Raw genomic sequence first — 6,980 nt, 5'->3', positions numbered from 1 at the left:
GGTTACCTGGTAACGTCAAAAGCATAAAGTTCATTGTGACGTCATAATAGATGTAGGTAGCGTTAAGTTGGCGTAATTGTTAATGTACAAATCTTGCACTAACTTTCACACATTATACAAATGAAATTTCAAAATATAAAATATACAGTATCATTTCCGATTAAGTTTAATATATATATATATATATATATATATATATATATATATATATATATATATATATATATATATATATATATATATATATATATATATATATATATATACCAACTATGACCAAAAACTAAATATTAATATCACATAAGTTTTTCTCTTTTTATATATATATATATATATATATATATATACAAATCGGAACCAAATATATATATATATATAGGACAAACCGGAACCAAATTAGCCGATCGTGTTCGCGTGCACAAACAACAGATTAAGGATCCGACCATACGAAACACGCAATGTAGTGAACACTTTGATTCTTGTGGCAAAGGACATTTTTATATATTTCCTTTTTACAAAATAAAAGAGGAAAATGAACAATTACGGAAAGCCAAAGAACAATATTTTATAAATCTGTTTAAACCAAAATTGAACTGCTAAAAGGAATTTATATCAAATTATTTTATTATGTACATTTTATATAAAATGTCTCCATTATTGTACATTTATAATAGGCGCTTAACTTTGATCAGATGAACTGTAAAACTTTATCTGTGCGCCTCATTGAACTGTGATTATTATTACGTCACAATCATTATGTTTAACGTTGCCTACATAACGTCACGAGAATGACGTCATAATGTAACTTGTTTACAATTTCAAATCTACTGATGAGCCCGCATGGGGCGAAAGCGCTTTAGATAAAAGTTTGAGTTTATCATTTGAATTTGGATTTTATATATATATATATATATATATATATATATATATATATATATATATATATATATATATATATATATATATATATATATATAAAGGAAAAACTTATGTGATATTAATATTTCTTTTTTTGTCATAGTTGGTTTCAAATTAAGTAATTATTTTCATTGAATGGCTAACTACAAGGTTGTTTTTAACAAATCAAAATCGCTTTTCCTCCACTTTGTAAGCAACTGTATGTGTTCTTCCTTATTTATCCCCTAGAATAAATAATAAAAATAAAAATTATAATGTGAATACTTAACAAAGGCCTGAAAATTGTGACGGTTTTCCTTTTCATATTTTGAACTGGAGAATTAAATTATCCATCATGTTACACGATTCTGTATATTTCCTCGTGGATTTAAGATGTACACTGAACATATCATTAGTAATTTTTTCCTTTAACCCTCTTACTGCCAGAACTGTGTCTAATTTGTGCAGTTGACACGCCAGAACTTTTACTTACATGTACAAGTATCAGAATGCATTGAATATTCTTTGAATGATAAGTAACATCATAAAGATAATTTTTGATTGTAATGATTTTGCAAATAACGAACACAGGGACATTTCAATTCTGATTTAATGACGTCAGCTCCTTTGCTAGTATAACGTCACAGTCAAAAAAAAAATCCGCTTAAGGTCAAGATCTAGTAAATGACTTTAGAATAACTTGTCAGTGTTAAATCCATTATGACGTCATAATCACTTTCAACTTTCTTTTTCCCGTACTTTACGGCTCTAATAGAATTATGTAGAAAATAAAGTATTTTCATGGAATTCAATTTGAAATCACATGAAAAGTAGTCCCGATACCTATCTTAAATTTGACATTATTTTAAAGTAGAGACTAAGAACATACAAATTACCGTTTTCTGAAAATCTGTAGGCAATCTGGATACATTTTCTTTGCCTGATATGGAAAAAACTCCCATTTTCAATACTGGTTTTCTTAATTTTTCATTGAAAATGACAATTTAAAATATGGTTTTTCATCATGTTTTTCTACAAATTATGCCCCGAAACATATATTTTGACCAAGCTAATATTATAAAGCATCATTAAAGGAGTTAATTTCTTAAATTTGAAAAATCTGTAGGCACCTTCCATTTACTAGATCTTGACCTTAATTTGGCAGAGATTCATACTGTAAAAGAATATGAAAAATATAAACGTTTTTAACAAAAAACAGAGTGTTTTTTATTATGTTTTACGCTGTTCCAAATTACTACCTATAAATATTCGGAGAAGAGGATGAGTACTATTAATTAAAAGTATTTTAATTATAAATTCAACACTATTTTGTGAAATTTTGATAAGGAAATTAAACGCTCTGCAAATAAGCCCCTGTCTTCGCTTATAGAAAAGAGGTTTGAGACAAAATAAATGCACGTTTTCTTTACAATCAATACTATCTTGAATACAAAAGATATTAAGGTAACTCTTACGTTTATTACCATTAATTTTTTTTGAATGTTTAAATTATTAAGATTGAATTCTTTAAACATAGAAACATCCAAAAACAAACAAAACCTAAAAAAAAAAAAAAAACACGAGGAATTCATCATTGAGATATTATTTCCATTCTCGTTTTTGCTGAAAAACGAATTCAAAATTAGCACATTTTTTACGATTTCAAGTGCAGAAAATCAAGAAAATGTCAAACATGTATGCGGCAAGTTACTTCAAAACTAGAGTGTTCCAAGGAATTTACGCATGTGTTGCCTGCTTTCAGATGTAAGTAAATGTAAGAGTGGTCAGCTTTTTAATTGCCCTTGTTTGTATACACTTCATGCAAAAAAAAGGGGAAAAAAAAGATCTATCGTAACGGATTGAAATGTGGCGGGATGAGTGAAGGAGAGAAAAGATGTGTTTGTGAAACACTATGCGCCCTGCGGCAACAAAGTTCTAAAAATCAATTTTTAGCAAACAGGTCAAAGTCAAGGTCACACGATCAATGTCTTTGGTGTCCGTTGAAACTGTTTAATAAGTGGAGTAAGCATACCAAATATGAAGTCTCTATCTCTCACGGTTCAAAAGTTATGGCGAAGGTTAAAGTAGACAACAGACAGATAAACATATAAACAGACATGCAGTCAGGACAAAAACAAAATACCTCCCGAATAAATTCGGCCGCATAAACATTTCAAAAACCCTGACGAGCAAAAAAAAAAAAAGAAGAAGAAGAAGGCAAAGTCTCCATTGCCAAAACATGAAAATCCTATTTTGGCGGGGTGGGGAGTAGGAACTCCTTACAGTACCATTATTTTATAAACACTTTTTTGACCTAAAGTAGATGTTGAAAGAGGGAGAGGGGCGCTAACTTACGCCAACCCTAACCCCCCCCCCGGTTCCGACGCCTATGTTATAAGTAATAATTTTTAATTAATTAATACATGTACGTAATATGAAGAATCGAAAACCTTCGCAAAGTAGGTCAAAGGTCAAGTGGACTGTAATGCTGATATGTTTTTAAAACAGTTTTATAACAAACAGTGCACATAGTAAATACAAGTAGCATAGACCTACCTTTTAATTGTCAAAATTACATTACATATATCGGCACTGTCAACAATTTCAGAAAGTAGGTCAATGGTCCAAATCAAAGCAGCTATATATGTGCAAAATATGAAATCTATATATAGTTCTCGAGAAACTAGTATAAGGTGTGACAGACGGACAAACAGACAGACGCCGGGTAAAGTGATCATTAATTAAGTGCCGCTCTGTTATAAACGCGACACAAAAAGTAATAAAAAAGAAGTAGAACTAGCCAAAAAGCGGGGGAAGGGGCTATAGCAAACGACACACACACACGGTAGTTACAAATACTTGTTAGGGGTGGGGGTGGGGTGGGGGTAAATAATGTAATCTCGTAATAACATTTACAAATTAATCAAAATTCTTTTGGTTTGTGAATGAAACCTAATTCAAAGTACTTTAATGCATCAGTAACATTTTAGTAGTACATATACATTAACCTGAATATGACTAAAGAAGTTCTAAACGCCAATGAATTTTAATTTTCATAAACATTCTGTTTATTTGGAAAACTGTTCCGTAGGAACCGGAAGAGTAGGCTTGAGGGACCGTACCCCCAATCGGCAATCCTACGCTCCATTCAAACCTCGGATGTGATAGGTGGAGGAATACGCATCAGATCCATGAGATCGCTACATTTCTCCGCCAGAAACTGCCTTGTCATAGCCCAAAGTTCTTAGAAAGGGTTTCTTTATTTGTGTAATTCCTCGTGTTAACTACAACCAAATATTAGTATTCCTTGAAAGCAAGAACATAGTGTTGGGCGTGCATCAAAGTAACTCGGATTTCAAAAGTATAATATTTGAATGAAATTCAAATAAGATCACATGACTGAATATCACCGTTGACGTTCGAGGTTATGTGCAAGGTACGAGTCATCCGAGGAACTCCGATTGCCGTACCCCCCCCCCCCTCCTTCCACCCAATTTTGTCGATATGCATTAAACCGTGTAAAACATGGTAAGTTTATGCTCACTTTATGCTTGGGCTCCCTCAGTGATAACATAAGTAACATCTGTAGCTGGACCAAATTTAAGAAATCTACATGATTGTCAATTTTTTTAATCCAATTATTCTGTTCAAAATTGCTTGCAGATTTTAAGCAGGGTATTTTTTAAAACGAAATCCTTAGGCACTTCTGATAAAATACTGTAAAAAATTTCGGGAAGATATGGAGTTAAAGAAACACATAGCTTACGCGTATTTACAGGTGTGAACAAGTATAACTTGAATAGCTGAAAATTTTAATCTTTATAACTGGGCAAAGATAATGTTAATGCTTTTCAGACTCCAACAAAGGGGTCTGGAGCAGCATTAACACCCCAAAGCTTGAGGGGGGGGGGGGGTCAACAGAAATTGACAACATTTAGGAGTGTTTGATTGAGTCCCAGAGTGTACAGTGTGTGGATAATGTAAAATCTTGAATTTATATTTGAATATACTGATGTATTAAAATACATTTTATCTTTTTTTCTCTTTTTTTCGTACTTTTTAAGGGGTGGGTGGGTGGGTTTGTTTATGTGAATGCTTTGACATACACGCTTGCAAATAATATATAGCTAATCCACAGTGACTGTAATATGAAAAACATCGAAATATTATGATCTTATATCGGAGATAAAGAAATCAGAAGCGTCACACAGACACGGATTCACCTGCATGTTGAAGTAACCATGGTCGGTGCGGCGAAATCTTTTTCTCTTTTTCTTCTTGATAATTAATAATTTATTGAAGATGAACAATTTCTAACATAAACTTTTTGTTTCTTTTTTAAATCGAAGTCCATAGGTCATAAGATGCACTTGTAGTACTCCTGATTGGGTTTTTTTACTAGTCGATCCATTTTTTTTTAATTTTTGCATCCAACGCAAGGAATTAGAGTAGATTATGTTTATGAAACTTAACTCTGAAAACTAAAATTCCCAGGGGCCGTGGCGTGTTTAAGTATGATCTTCTTGAGTCAGAATGTTTATTTAAAACCCTTACAGGAAATAATATATATTTCTAAGGGACAGTTTTTTAAATTTAATTTTTATTCATTTTCTTTTAGAAAACTTCCCATAATTCCCATAAGTAGAGAAAAGATTAATAATCAAATACATGCAAAATTTTCAAGGGCAAAGTGTTTCATTCCTAATTCCTATCCCCTCCCCTCCCCAGGGATCAAATGTTCAGCCCCTCAATAACACGAAAGGGAAACATCCTAAATTTTATTTGGTTTCTATGATGGGAAAAGACAATACTAGTATTCTGGTCATACTTTGCACATAATGATACTTTTTTTAAATTGCTAACAAAGATAAATTTCAATTCTTCTCTTGAAATATAGTATGATGTATTTATGAAGTCATAATCATATTTCTCGCTAATATTCATTTTCATTTATATTTTTTATATACATTGTAATTCTCATTGTGAATATGTAGTTATTAAATAAGAAAGAGAGTTCAATAGTTGTTTTATTCATTATCTTTATAATTTGTCAATTTCTTGAAGAGACCATTATCTATTGTGACGTTTTTGACGTCATCAATGCGAGTTTGACGTCGTCAACGTATTACAGTTGTAGCCTACTTCAGTATAATTATGCCCACGACAAGATACAATTTTTATAATTTGAAGCAAATAAATGCATAAGAATAAATAAGTAATTAATGAACTGAAATCTTGAATAGATCAAAACTTAATATAAAATAATTTTGATGGGTCATATATGACCCCTGTGGCAGCCAGTAGGTAGAGCCCATATATGACCCCTCTGGCAGTAAGAGGGTTAAATTTACTTACATATATACATACAGTACCCTGTAAATCTACACACATACCCAAACGGACATAATGTAGGATCCTTCAATTAAAATAATTAGAAAATTAAGATCAAATAAAAAAGTATTGCTTCTTTGATACAAACTTGAATACATGTATACTTAAAATATTTTCGAATTTTGATATCACCAACTTGACTTACATTGCCACAATAGATGTCTGAGAGATCAGTAGGTTTCAAGGTTGGCCTTGGTGTTGTGGTTGGCCATAAATCTAAACCAATAAACAAACCATAAATTAACTTTAAAAAAATATTCCTAATCTTTTTAATGTCATATAAAATCAACGTCATCAAAACATGGAAAGCATGGGAAAACTTAATATTTGGACCTTTTTGCATTTCTCTCCAGATTGAGAATCTTTCTCTCTTTAATATTGGATTATAAAGATACAGCCGATCATGCAAATCTAGCTTTGCTTCCCGATAGATCCAAGTATATGAAAGACTGTTCATTTAAAGATCAAAAGAATAATATTGTGTCGCGTTAAAACAAATTACTAGTAATTATCATAGGTACTTGAAGGGTATAAATGGGAGTGGAAGGGGTTTGGTGTTTTAGAGGATAAGAATTTATACGCGCCCATAATCGATGTTTTGGGTGTATTGTTTTTATCTGTCTATATGTTTCGTCTTTGATATTTTTGAAACAGAAATACTACCCCAACAGCTCACGTCATTTCACATGATT

The 6,980-nt window shown here is 31.6% G+C and overlaps 1 long non-coding RNA gene across 1 annotated transcript; it reads right to left on the bottom strand.

The window, feature by feature from the left end:
- Positions 1-1,027: 1,027 nt before the first annotated feature.
- LOC134276537 (uncharacterized) lies at positions 1,028-6,701 on the bottom strand. The gene is made up of 3 exons (XR_009994067.1): positions 6,434-6,701; positions 6,253-6,313; positions 1,028-1,142 (listed from the first exon to the last, which is right to left on the bottom strand). It is a non-coding gene; the product is annotated as an uncharacterized LOC134276537 (long non-coding RNA).
- Between the last annotated feature and the right edge of the window lie 279 nt (positions 6,702-6,980).

The sequence above is a fragment of the Saccostrea cucullata genome, unplaced genomic scaffold (assembly GCF_032062105.1).
Source record: "Saccostrea cucullata isolate Sc308-1 unplaced genomic scaffold, CSIRO_AGI_Scuc_v1 ctg16294, whole genome shotgun sequence".
Taxonomy (NCBI): domain Eukaryota; kingdom Metazoa; phylum Mollusca; class Bivalvia; order Ostreida; family Ostreidae; genus Saccostrea; species Saccostrea cuccullata.
Note: the sequence above shows the minus strand (reverse complement) of the source record. Positions and strands in the feature narration are given on the sequence as shown.